The sequence below is a fragment of the Muscardinus avellanarius genome, assembly GCF_963383645.1.
Source record: "Muscardinus avellanarius genome assembly, chromosome: 14".
Lineage (NCBI taxonomy): Eukaryota > Metazoa > Chordata > Mammalia > Rodentia > Gliridae > Muscardinus > Muscardinus avellanarius.
Window position 1 is genome coordinate 54100238 of NC_137800.1, and position 15017 is coordinate 54115254.

The window sequence follows — 15017 nt, forward strand, 5'->3', positions numbered from 1 at the left end:
TCTCTCTTCAAAGAGTCTCAAGCTTTCTGTTCTAATTTCCAAGCCTTTAATCCATCTTGAATTGATTCTTGTGCAGGGTGAGAAATTGGGATTTATTTTAGTTTTTCTGCTTATCATTAACCAATTTTGCCAACTCCATTTGATGAAGACACTATGTTTAGTTCAGTGTATGTTTTTGGTCCCTTTGTCAAAAATTAATTGGCTGTGTATGGATTTATTTCTGAGTCTTCTATTCTGCTACACTTGTCTGTATCTGTTTTTGTACCAATACCATGCTGTTTTTAATAGTATGGCTTATAGTAATAGTTTAAATCAGGTATTGTGATTCCACCTGCATGGTTTTTGTCACTGAGAACTACATTGGCTATTCAGGATTTTTGTTGTTCCAAACAAATTTAAGGACTGAGTTTCTATGTCTGTGAGAAATGATCTTGGTAATTTAATGGATATGCATTGAATCTGTGGATCACTTTTGGAAGTATGGCCATTTTGATGATATTTATTCTGCCTGTTCTTGAACACAGAGGATCTTTTAATTTTATAATGTCTTCTTCAATTTTTTTCATTGTATTATAATTTTTTTATTTCTCACTATAATAATATCTCATAACTTTATTTTTTAACAATTTTTTATTGAACATAAGTAGTATACATTTACACTATATTTGGTGCCCTCACCCCCCCGCCCCCGTTCTCTCCCCCCCCCCCACCAATGGTTGTCCAGGTTAACCATGTCTTATTCATAATTTTACACATGTTCAGGTGTAGACCCTCATTAATCAAGATTGGCCTTTCTCCTCTCCTATCTTTCCATTAAAACTTAGCTAGTATTTCCCCTCTAATATCTGGGGTCCTACTGGTATCCTTTGTGTTTTCTAGTTTGGGCATATTAGAGGAAACATGTGTATCTTCTCCTTCTGTGCTTGGCTGATCTCACTTAACATGATGCTCTCCAGGGCTTTCCATCTTCTTGCAAATGATATAATTTTGTTCTTCTTTATGGCTGAATAGAATTCCATTGTGTGTATTTCCCACAGTTTTGCTATCCATTCATCTGTTGATGGTGATCTGGGTTGGTACCATATTTTGACTATTACAAATTGTGCTGCTATGAACATAGGTATGCATATGTTTCTGTATTTCTCTGAATTCAACCCCTTTGGAAAGATACCGAGGAGTGGTATAGCTGGATCATATGGTGGATCTATTCCCAACTTTCTCAGGAATCTCCACACAGATCTCCATAGTGGCTGAACTAGTTTGCACTCCCACCAACAGTGTAAAAGAGTTCCTCTTTTCCCACATCCTTGCCAGCATTTGTTGTTGTTTGATTTCTTTATGCTTGCTACTCTGACTGGGGTTAGATGGAATCTCAGTGTAGTTTTGATTTGCATCTCCCTGATGGCCAGTGATGAGGAACATCTTTTCATGTATCTATTAGCCCTTTGTATCTCTTCTTTTGTGAAGTGTCTATTTAGTTCATTTGCCCATTTCTTGATTGGGTTGTTTGTTTTGCTAGTGTAGAGCCTTTTGAGCTCTTTGTATACTCTGGATATTAGCCCCCTATCAGAATGGTGGCTGGTAAAGATCCTTTCCCATTCTGTAGGCTTCCTCTTTAGGTTATTGATAGTTTCCTTTGACGAGAAGAAACTTTTTAGTTTGATGTTATCCCACTTGTTTATTCTTGCTTTAATTTCCTGAGCTTTGGAGGTTTTGTTGAGAAAGTTACTGCCTGTGCCAATATGTTGTAGTGTTGAATCTATGTTCTCCTCTACTAACTTCACCGTCTCAGGTCTAATTTCTAAGTCTTTGATCCATCTTGAGTTGATTCCTGTGTTAGGTGAGATATAGGGTTTAGATTCATCTTTTTACAAATGGTTAGCCAGTTCTCCCAGCACCACTTGTTGAAAAGGCTGTCTTTTCTCCAGCGTATGCGTTTGGCCCCTTTGTCAAAGATTAATTGACTAAAGACGTGTGGGTTTATTTCTGTATCTTCTATTCTAATCCACTGGTCAGTATATCTGTTTTTGTGCCAGTACCATGCTGTTTTTACTACTATTGCTCTATAGTATAGTTTGAAGTCTGGGATTGTAATGCCTCCTGCGTGTTTCTTGTTATTGAGAATTGCTTTGGGACTTCCGGGAAGATGGCGATCGAGAAAAGCGGGGCTTAAGAGCCCCGCTAACAACCAATCTCCATTACCACAAAATCAGCGTCTTTCATAGCCAGAAAACACCATCACCAGTGAAACAAAAAATCACCAGGCTCCAGAGAGAAAGCGGACTGAGAACAGAGCCACAGAGGAGATAACCGGCCTCACGCCCGAGGACGCGGCAGACGTGGCAGCAGCGCCATACTGCCGGTGGCACCGGCGAATTCATGGGACGGCTACAGCAAGCCTAGGTGAGCCACTGCGGAACAGCCAGGCGGGATTTCTCTGCGCAGAGAGCATCTAAAACTCCCAGTGGCCGAGCTCAGCACAAGCTGCAGGGATTCAGAGTGGAAATCAAAACCAAGAGGAAAAACACCAGCCCCACAGCCGAGGGCGTAGCAGCGGCACCATATTGCCACCGGCGGCAGCAGCACCGAATTCAGCGAGGCCAGTACAGCTACATCTGCGTACTCAAGAACAGTGAGTCAAATTGTGGGCCACAGAGGAGAAATCCCAGTACTGTAGTACTGTACTCCCTGGGACTTGACCCAGTGGGAGAGGGGTGGTGGCAGAGATATCACACCATAGGAGAACGTGCAACCTGGCACCCCCCACAGTCTAAAGCAGCCTCTATCGACTCTCTGGGTCGGAGACTCTGTGATAAAACCCAGTAAAGGAGTAGTGGGGTGTGAGATACTACTGGCTCGAGATCCAGAACACCTTAAGTGAAGTCATAGTGACCCAAGGGAAGAACCCAGAGAAGTCACAAACATCTGAAATCATGGGAAAGAGGAATAATACTGGAGCAATAAATGCCCACAACCCCACAACATCAGAACCCGATAAAACTGAAAATCAGAGATTTCTAGAAGATCAAATCAGGAAAATAACTGTAGAAATAATCGAGGTGCTTCGAAAAGAACTCAGAGAGAACCAAAAAGAGATAAAGAATGCAATTAATGAAGTAAAGGCCTCAATTCAAAGCACAAACAACCGATTAGACCACATGGAGAACAGAATCTCGCTCTTAGAAGATGATCATTCCAAAAATGAACGCATAGTTTCTAATCTAGAAAAAAATATCCGACAGCAGGAATCTGATATTGAAGAAATATGGGCCCATTTTAAGAGAGCTAACCTAAGAATAATTGTAATAGAGGAGGGAAAAGAAAGTGAAACCAAAGGGATCAATAATCTCTTCAAGGAAGTAATAGCAGAAAATTTCCAGACATAGAGCAAGAGGTCGATACACAGGTCCAGGAAACTTATAGAACTCCCTTTAGACAGGATCGGAGAAGAGGATCCCCACGCCACATAATTGTCAAAATGACCAATGTGGAAGCCAAGCAGAGAATCTTAAAGGCAACAAAAGCAAAGGGCCAAGTGACATTCAGAGGCAAATCAATTAGAATCACTCCAGACTTCCCAAAACAAGTTATGAGAGCCAGAAGGGCTTGGAGTAACATATTCCAAACTCTGAAAGAAAACAACTTCCAGCCAAAAATGTCCTACCCAGCAAAACTTTCTATCAAATTAGATGGAGAAATAAGAAGCTTCCATGACAAACAGAAACTGAAGGAATTTATGTCTTCAAAACCAGCACTAGAGAAAATACTCAAAGAGATTAACTACAAAGAAGAAATAGGTAACACACTCCAGAACTAGAGAAACAAGATTTTCCATCCAACAGACAACTAAGATGGTTATCTGTGGAGATTCATTATTTATGTTAGTCTTTTACCTATCTCTAAATGGTATTGTTTGCCTTTATTGTTGTTAATTGCTAGGACTTCTAGTTGGAATATTAATATACCTTCAGATATAGCATTTGGAAATATTTTATCCCATTCTATTAGTAACTGTTAACTCTGTTTACATTGTCTTAGGATATACAATAATTTTTTTTTTTATTTTTTAGGGAGTTTGTATACTCCTCTGTTGCATGTGCCATTGAAATCATAACCAAGAAATCACTGCCAATTTCAATGTTGTGAGGTTTTATGACCCAGATTTTCTCCTAAAAGTTTATAGTCTTAAGATTTATATTTAGGTCTATTATCTATTTTGAGTTAATATTTGTATATGGGATTAGGTAAGGGTCCAATTTTATTCTTTTCCATGTAATTATTATTTTTTAACAATATTTAGTTAAAAGATTAATATTTCCACCACCAAATGTTCATGGAAACCTTGTCAAAAATAATGACAATATAGGGAAGAATTTAGCTCTAGGGTTTTATTTAACTCCAATGGTTTATATATCTGCCTTTAGAATAGTACTACACTGTTTCAATTATTGTAGCTTTTTATGGTTTGAAATCAGAAAATATATATCTTCTAGCTTTGTTCTTTTTCAAGATCGTTTTGGGTACCTAGAGTCCATATTCCATATTAGGATAGATTTTTTTCTGAAAAATAAATATATAAATATATGATAGTTTCGCCTAAAAAATAGAAAAAAAATATTCTCTGGTAAGAAAGAAAGCAAAAAGAAATATTGAAATGTTATCTTTAAGTCATCAAAAGCTTGGTATCAGACAAATGAAACTGTTATGTGAGATTATCATTTTTAATTTTAGATAAATTGCCATAATACTAGATGTCAACTACTAAGCCAAGCATGGGAGGGAGGGATAGGGAGAGAATGGGGTGGGGATTGGGTGGGGGCTGACTGGGAAAAGTGTGCATGTATGTCTACAAAAGTATGTATCCTACTATGATGTATGAATACAGTGCACCAATAAAAAATAAAATAAATTAAAAAAAAAGAGAATTGCTTTGGCTCTTCTAGGTCTTTTCCTTCTCCATATGAAGTTCATGATTGATTTTTCTAGGTCTCTGAAGAATGTCATTGTTATTTTAATGGGAATTGCATTGAACCTATAGATCAGTTTTGGCAGAATGGCCATTTTGATGATATTTATTCTGCCTATCCATGAGCACGGGAGATCTTTGCATCTTCCAAGTTCTTCTTCTATTTCTTTCTTTAATGTTTTATAGTTTTTGTTGTAGAGGTCTTTTACATCTTGCGTTAGGTTTATTCCTAGGTATTTTATTGTTTTTGAGGTTATAGTGAATGGAATTGTTGTTTTTGTTTCCTTCATTGTGGGTTTGTTGTTGGCATAAAGAAAGGCCACTGATTTCTTTAGGTTGATTTTATAACCTGCAACTTTGCTGAATTTGTCAATCAACTCCAGAAGTCTTTTGGTTGAGTTCTTTGGGTCTTCCAGATAAAGGATCATGTCATCTGCGAATAAGGATAGTTTTACTTCCTCTCTTCCTATGTGGATTCCTTTGATTTCCTTCTCTTGTCTGATTGCTGCAGCAAGAGTCTCAAGGACTATATTGAAAAGGAGTGGTGATAGTGGGCATTCTTGTCGTGTTCCTGACTGTAGTGGAAATTCTTGCAGTTTTTCCCCATTCACTATAATGTTGGCTTTGGGTTTGCAGTATATTGCCTTGATGATGTTGAAGTACTTTCCTTCTATTCCAATTTTTTGCAAAGTTTTTAACATAAATGGGTGTTGGATTTTGTCGAAAGCTTTTTCAGCATCTATTGCTATGATGATGTGGTTTTTGTTCTTGGTTCTTTTTATGTGGTGAATAACATGTATTGATTTGCATATGTTGAACCAGCCTTGTTTTTCTGGGATGAAACCGACTTGGTCATGATGTATTATTCTCTTGATATAGTTTTGAATGCGTATAGCTAGTATTTTGTTTAGAATTTTTGCATCTATGTTCATTAAGAATATTGGTCTGTAGTTTTCCTTTCTTGAGGTATCTTTATTTGGTTTGGGGATTAATGTAATACTGGCCTCATAGAAGGAATTTGGAAGAGTTCCATCTCTTTCAATTTCCCGGAACATGTTATGAAGTATTGGTATTAATTGTTCACTGAAGGTTTTGTAGAATTCAGCTGGGAACCCATCTGGGCCTGGGGTTTTCTTTGGTGGAAGAATTTTTATTGCCATTTCTATTTCTTTAGTTGTTATTGGTTGGTTTAGGCTTGCTATGTCCTCTTGGTTGAGTGTAGGAAGGTTAACTGTGCTTAGAAATCTGTCAATTTCATCCAGGTTTTCAAATCTATTGGAGTATAAATTTTTAAAGTAGTTTCTGATAATATTTTGAATTTCTTCACTATCAGTGGTGATATCTCCTTTTTCATTTCTAATTTTGATAATTTGAGTTGATTCTCTTTTTCTTTTGGTTAGGTTGGCCAGGGGTTTATCAATTCTATTAATCTTTTCAAAGAACCAACTTTTTGTTTTATTGATTCTTTGAATTGTTTTTTGTTCTCTATTTCATTTATTTCTGCCCTAATTTTGATGATTTCTTGCCTTCTGCTGGCTTTGGGAATAGACTGTTGCAGTCTTTCTAGGTCATTTAGTTGTGTCATTAGGTTCTTTACTTGGAGGTTCTCTGTCCTTCTTATGTGGGCACTCAATGCAATAAACTTTCCTCTTAGTACTGCCTTCATGGTGTCCCATAGGTTTTGGTAAGTTGTGTCTCTGTTTTCGTTGGTTTCCATAAATTTCTTTATTTCTTCCCTAATTTCTGCTCTTACCCATTCATCATTCAATAGTGTATCATTCATTCTCCATGAGTTTGAGTACTTTCTTTCGAGTTTCCTGTTGTTGAATTCTACTTTTATTCCATTGTGGTCTGAAAAGATGCATGGAATTATATTATATTTTTTGAATTTGCTGGTATTTTCTTTGTGTCCCAGGATGTGATCTATTTTGGAGAAGGTTCCATGGGCTGCTGAGAAGAAAGTGTATTCTGTAGTTCCTGGTTGAAATACTCTGAAAACGTCTATTAGGTCCATTTGGTTTATGTTTTCCTTTAGTTCTAAATTGTCTTTACTCATCTTTTGCCTTGAAGATTGATCCAGTGGTGTGAGAGGCATATTAAAGTCTCCCAGAATTATTGTGTTTGGGTATACTTGGGATCTTATGTCTAGAAGGGTTTGTTTTACAAATGTGGTTGCACCCACATTTGGGGGATAAATATTTATTATCATTATATCTTCTTGGTGTATTGTTCCTTTTAATAAAAGGAAGTGCCCTGATTTGTCTCTTTTGATGTGTTTTAGTTTAAAGTCTGTTTTGTTGGATATCAGGGTTGCTACCCCTGCTCTTTTTTGGTCACTGGTGGCATGGTATATCTTTTTCCATCCTTTCACCTTCAGCCTGTGAATGTTTTTGGCTGTGAGGTGAGTTTCTTGCAGACAACATATATTTGGATTATGTTTCCTAATCCACATTGCCAGTCTGTCTTTTGATTGGTGAGTTAAGTCCTTTGACATTAAGAGATATTATTGAAATATGATTTTTGTTTTCTGCCATTTTGTGTTCTGTCTACTCTTGGGTGGTGTGATCTTTCTTCTTTACTTAAATGGCCCACTTATTAACTTCTTCTCTTCTCTGATTCTGAAGTCTGCTTCTTTTTTCTTCCTTATGATTTATTTCTTTAAGAATTTTCTCTAGTGATGGCTTTGAATTCATCATTTTTTTGAGATTCTGTTTATCCTGAAAAACTTTGACTTCCCCATTGATCTTGAATAGTAGTTTTGCTGTATAGATGAGTCTTGGCTGGAAGTTATTTTCTTCCAGGGTCTGAATCACATCGTACCAGTCTCTCCTAGCATTCCTGACCTGGGTTGTATAGTCTGGGGTGATTCTTATTGTTTTGCCTCTATATGTCACCCGTCCTTTTGTTCTCACTGCTTTTAAGATTCCTTCCTTGGCCTCTATGCTGGTCAATTTGGTTATTATGTGGCGTGGAGTGGTTTTTCTTTGGTCCTGTCTCAGTGGAGTTCTGTATGCCTCCTGGACTTGAAGATTCAAGTCTCTTTCCATAATTGGAGAATTCTCTGAGATTATTTCCTTGAAGATATTACAGATGCCCTTGGTCTGTATCTCTATCCCTTCCTCGATGCCTATTATCTGTAAATTAGGGCACTTCATATTATCCCATAATTGCTGGATGTTTAGGTTTTGTTGCTGTAAAGATTTCTGTATATCGCTGACTGTGTTTTCGGTTTGGGATGTACTGTCTTCTAATGTTGATATTCTGTTTTCCATTTCATCTAATCTTCCAGAATTTCTTTCTATTGCTGTCTTCATTTCACTTATTGCCTCTTTCATTTCATTCCAGACCTCTTTCTGATTCTTTTTTAGTGTTTCTAATTCACCTTTAACCTCGTCTATACTTGTTTTAAATCCTTTCATCATATTGAACATCAAGATTTTGAACTCCCGTTCTTGCATTTCTAGTAGGTCAGTATTCGTGATTTCTGCTGTCTCTTCATAATTCCTGGTTCTCATATTTATAGCTTTCTCTGTCCTGTTTTTCTGATTTCTACCCATAGTTCGTGAGTACTGTGCTTAGTCAAATCTTAATATTAGGAGTTTGGGTGTATTGGTTAGTCAGCAGAGCCTTTCCAGTGTTGAGGGTGGGTGATGTGTAAGGAGCTGGGGTGATTGGTAAAGGAGTCGGATTAGGTAGAGGATATGTTAGGTTGAGAAAGACTTTAAGTATGTTAGGTTGAGAAAGACTTTAAGTATGATAAGGTAATAACTTGCTAGGAATGAGAGAGAGTTAACTACTAGGACTCTTGTCGTTGGTAGAGTAATTATGGATATAAGAGATACTTTGAAGCCGGGCGTGGTGGCGCACGCTTGTAATCCCCACGCTTGGGAGGCAGAGACAGGAGGATCGCGCAGGTTCGAAGCCAGCCGCGCGCGCTGGTTTAGGAGACCCTGTTTCCAAAATGAAAATGTAAAAAATAGGTCTGGGAGTGTAGCCCGGAGGTAGAAGGGCTTCCAGGAACCCCAGTACCACCAAAAAAAAAAGAGATACTTTGAGTATTAAACCAGGATGTATATTATGGGGAAAAGTTTTGGGGGAGAAAAGTATGTAGGTTAGTGTGGGTAGGTTTGTAAATAGGGATGATGGAAGGAGCAGAAAGACAAAAAAAAAAAAAAAAGAATCCACACAAGATACCAAGACTATTATGTAATCCAAGAAAAATGAAGGAAAACCAATCAAAGGAGGAGAGTGAAAAAAAAAGGAAGGGAAGAGAAAGAAAGAGGAAAAAAGAACAAGAATAAAATAAAAGGAACTAGCAGCTGTGTGAAATACAAAAATAAGGCAAACTATCCAATATGTATGTATGTATGTATATATATATATATATATATATATATATATATATATATATATATATCAACAAGTTAAAGTAAAAGAAGTGTGGGTTAAAAGAAAAAAACAAACAGCAATAACCCTACCAAAACAAAAGCACTGTAAAAGCAAAATAAAACAAAACATTCACATTAAAAGTAAAACAAACAGTCCTCCTTATTTACGCATATGGGGTCAGGTCCAAATAATATGTGCGTATCTGATTGCTTTGGTAGCTTTCAGAATACCATCCAATGTCTCTTAGTTTTCTTTGTACTCTATTTTTATCTTCTTAAGTCTCTCTGGGTGTTTGGACACCTTTCTCTCCTTTAGCTGCTTTAGGTTTATGTGTCCGGATGTCTGATTTCACTGTTATTTGATTCTGTACAATTCAAAGGTTCTGCGAAATTCTAACCTGTGGTCAGCACCTCTTCACTCACCACCCTAGCCTCCAGCCTGTGCTTCCCTATAGCAGGGGTGGAGAATGACCAACGTATAATTGGAACCTCCCCCTGAGGTCCTGAGCAGATTTTGTGGCCCGATGGATTTTCTTGTGTCTCTGGAAATTCCAGCTGGGCTAGCCAGTGTGGTCCCAAGATGTACCCTGGGCAAATGGATGCTGGTTCCTGGATGCCTACACTTACTGCCAGAGCTCTGCCTTTTCCAAGAGTGCAGGCTGGATGCGCTGCTAATACTGGACCCAAGTGAGAGTGGATGCAGTTGTCTATTGCTGCTGGTATGCTCTTCCAAGGTGTATTGAGCTGTGTTCTCGCTTAGCACTAAGCCTCTGGCTACCAGGAGGGTGGGAACACCCAGCGGTGGGCCAGGGGTGCAGGATAGGTGCTCAAGGTTCCAGTGCGCGTTGTCCAGCAATGGTCTCTTCCTCCAGCAGGACGTAGAAGCTGGGGGTGCCGCAAGGAGATTTCCGGGTCACCCAGGGCTTTCACAGCCTGGAAGGCAGGCTCTGGCAAGGTGGCAGGGGCTAGACACACAAGCAGACTCCAATTTAGTGGTGGCAGTATACAGGTACTGACTACCAGCAGGGGACCGTGGCGCTGGCAAGTTGCGCGAGGAGAGTGCTCGGATCTGAGGCTTGAGCCCGTGCTGGGGGTTGGAGGCTGTGTACACGCTAGGACCCCAACTTACCAGGGAGCCCTCAGGTACCTGACTTGGTGCAGGAATCCGTGGGAGTCTCTATGCAGTTGTGATCCGGTCGCTGGTGGGCACACAGAATTCTGGTGGCTGCTGCTCGCTGCTTAAGATGCGGTCCTAAGTCCGTTTTTAGTCCTGGACTATCTTGCCATGGTAATATCGGGCAGGCAGCTCCTTGGGCAGCTGCAAAAGCAGCCCGCCGATCAGCGTTCCGATTGTATCTGCAGCAGGTCCCGTGTCCGATCTTTGTTCTTCTTCTTCAAGTTCAGGGTTCCGCTGAGGTACCTGGATGTGTTTTGGTTCCTGGTATGTATTTATTTTGTTGATTTAGACACTGCTTTCTAAGTATTTAAACTTTATTTGCTTCAGCTACTGAGAAGTGCTGTGTCCCTCGGTCGCCATTTTGAAAAAAAAAACAAAACATTGTATTATAATTTTATTTGTAGAGATCTTTTACCTCCTTGGTTAAGTTTATTCCTAAGTATTTTATTTTTTTGTGAGGAATCCTGAAAGGAAGTATTTTTTTGGATTTTTTTCAGTTGATTTATAGTTGGTATACAGAGAAGTTTTCAATTTTTTAAAATTGATTTTGTACTCAGACACTATGCTGAATTTCTTGATCAGTTCCATAGGCCATTTGGTTGAGTCTGTAGGACCTTCTAAATATCATGTCATGTCATGTGCTAATAGTGACAGCTTTAGTTCTTCTTTTCATAATTGTACTCCTTTGATTTCCTTTTCTTGCCTTATTGCTTTGTCTAGAGTCTCAAGTACTATATTGAAGAGAATTAGTGATAATAGACATCCTTGTCTTGTTCCTGAGAAGTATTGGGATTATGTATTCTATAAAGGTTTTATAAAATTTACTTCAGAAACAATCTGGTCCTCATCTTTTCTTTGATGGTAGACTATTTATTGCTAATTCAATCTCTTTGATTGCTATCTATTCGTTTAAATTTTTTATATCTTCTTTTCTCAGTTTGGGCAGCTTGTACTTATCTAGAAAATTGTCAATTTATTCCAGATTTTTTATTTTGTTGGACTATAATTTTTTAAAGTAGTGTCTGATAATCCTCTGGATTTCTGCACTGTCAGGAGTAATATCTTATTTTTCCTCTCTTATCTTCATAATTTGGGTTGATTCTTTTTATGGTTAGGTTGGCTAGTAGTTTATCTATCTTGTTAATTTTTTTTTTTTTGAGTAATCAGCTTTTAGTTTTGTTGATTTTCTGTATTTTTTTTTTATCCTCTGCTCTGGTGATTTCTGCTCTGACTTTAATAATTTCCTGTCTTCTACTGGCTTTGGGGTTAGATTGTTCTTGTTTTTCAAGGGCTTTGAGGTGTGTCATTAGGTTAATTATTTGGTGATTTTCTGTTCTTCTTAGATGAACACTCAGTTCTATAAATTTTCCTCTTAGTTCTTTCTTAAAAGCATCCCAGAGATTTTGATATGTTGTATCTCTACCTTAGTTTATTTATTAAAATTTCTTGATTTCACTCCTTATTTCTTTTATGACCCATTCTTCAGCAGTGTGTTGTTCAATCTCCACATGTTTTGGTGGTTTCTCTGGGTCTTCTTATACTTGATTTCTAGTTTCATTGCATTATGGTCTGAAAAGACACAGTGAAGTATGTCATATTTTTTTTAAATTGCTAGTGCTCACTTTGTTTCCCAGGATATGATCTATTTTGGAGAAAATTTTGTGAGCAGCTGAGAAAAATGCTAACTCTGCTATAGTTGGGTGAAATATTCTATATGTGACTTTGATGACTTTTTGTTTATAATATATTTTTCATCCATGATATACTTTTTCATCCATGATATATTTGTTCATTCATAAAGTCTTAATTCAAGAACATAATTTAAAGTAGGCATGGTGGTGCACGCTTATAATCCCTGCTCTTAGGAGGCAGAGACAGGAGGATCGTGCTGGTTTGGAGCCAGCCTTGTTGGCTTAAGAGACCCTGTTTGCAAATAAAAAATATAAAAATAGGTCTGGGAGTATAGCTTGGAGGTAGAAGGGCTTCCAGGAACCCCGGTAACACCAATCAATCTATCAATCAAAAAATAAATAAATAAATAAATAAAATTAAAAAACAACATAATTTAGGGGCTTTCTGATAGGAAGAACTACTCAAGCATACATTTAAAGAGTCTAACCAGTTGTAGCTTCCTGGAACTATGCAACTTAATTGGAACAAGCAGAAGATATTACATTGGTTAAGACATGTTCGCATCTTCTCCAGATTGTTCACATAGTACAATCATCAGAAAAAATGAACATACATATACAAAGAGGACTTTTGAAAAAAATTATCTTTGCATCTAGTAGAATTTTGTAGTAAACATATTGATACAATTATATTATTAAAAGAAAAAATTTAAAAAGTAAAATATCGCATGCAGCCGGGCGTGGTGGCACATGCTTGTAATCCCCACGTTTGGGAAAGAGAGACAGGAGGATCGCACAGGTTTGTAGCCAGCCTCTCTGGATTAAGAAACCCTGTTTCCAAATAAAAATATAAAAATTAGGTGTCTGGGAGTGTAGCCCGGAGGTAGAAGGGCTTTCAGGAACCCAGTAACCTATATGCAAATATATGAGATATGTATCAAAATATTTAATTTAATTATTTATTTATAATACTGAAGAATGAACCCAGTGCACTCTACCACTGAACTACACCCCTCATAGCCCTTTTATTTCTTATTTTGAGACAGGGTCTCACAAAGTTTCTCAGACTGACCTCAATTCTTTCATCTTCCTGCCTGGGCCTTATTATCACTCAGGTTATAGGTATAGAACTTCATTTATTAATTAAGAAGCTTATAAGAAGTCCAAATTAGTCTAAATAACAATTTGGAGTGAAAGTGATATGTATGTGTATATATATATATATATATATATATATATATATATATATACAATTAAAAATTCTGAAGTGAATTTTCTAATAGAGGCATAACTTGTTAATAGAACAAGAGTAGATGCAAAACTGGCCAATAACCTATAGAGTAATATTAATCTACATGTTAATATATCATAGGGAAATACAAATGTAATACTTGGGGCTATCTTTCCTATGGAGTGTAAACTGTTTTCATTTTGTCAAAATTTATTTGCAACCCAGGGAACAAGAATTACTTGTATTGTTTCCAGTTTCCATAGTCGAAGTTCTACCTCTACAGAGCCACAGTGTCAATGGAGGTCAGTAAACAGAGCACACACACAGGGAATTATGATCCTCAGAAATAAGAATAGCAACACATTTTGCTGAATAGAAAGACACTCAATAATTTGTACATGGTAAAATACTCATTAAGTCTTAGAAATCTTTTTGAAGCCTTTTGTGAATCATCTCAGAAAATTTCCAAGTCACTTGAGCAGGATATTATTATTATTATTATTATTATTATTATTATTATTATTTTATGTTCCTTATATTTGGAAATCTTGTTTCCCTTCTTTGCAATCATCATCAGTAACATTCCATGTGAGAAGCCACTAAAGGAAGATAGAAGTTGTGTTATCACTCCTACTATTTCCACTGTTACCTCAAAATCTAAGCAACTGCCAAAGTTGAACTTGTATGAGGACTGTTTCTCATAGTAAAGAGGTTAGCTTGTGGTAAGTAAAAAATAATAACACATTTTAGTGTTTTAGGGTCCATCAATCACTGACATGCACCAATTCTCAGTATTTTTTATTCCTATTTTTGCTCACTTTCAGTATAATTTGACTCAGGAGGATTTAATATTTGTCTTCAAATATTTGAAATTCTGTCACATGGAAGACATATTAGACTTGTTTTGTTTGATCCTATGTGATAGAACTAAGACCAATTTTACAGAAATTTCAAGGGGACTCCCCCAAATGATAGAAAGTATCATTTTCATGGAGCTGTCCAAAATTGAGATGAGCTTTTAAGGAAACTTCAAAACTTCTGGAAGCTTTTGATCCATAGCTTTCATTGAAATTCAGAAGATTCTAAGCTCTCTTTTTGACATCTTTTCAATTTTTGATAAACTTCCCACCCCCCACTAGATCTTTCTTTATTCCTCTTCTTCTTTGGATTAAAACTATTGGTTCCTTTTAACTAAAGGTCTTCAAACTGCTCTAACAAAGTTTAGCAAACTGCTTTGGTAAAGGCCATACAGGAGCATACTAGGCTGTGTGTGTCAACAGGCCTCTACTGAAATTATTTTATTCTACTATGATAAGAAAGTATTGATAGAAGAAGGTAAACAAACATGCATGACTCCGCTAGAATAAAACACTGGTAGACATTGCACTTTCATTTTTATGTTTTGTATAAATCTAAAATATCATTCTTCTTATTATTTTCAACCATTTTTATTGTTGCATTATAGTCATATCATAATGTAGATCATGTTGACAATGGCATATATTGTACTTGGCATACATAATACTTAGAGCCCCTGCCACCTCCGTAATCCTTCCTCCCAATACAAGTGTCCAGATTGACAATGTTATATTCACATGAATACATATAGTCAAAAGTAGCATTT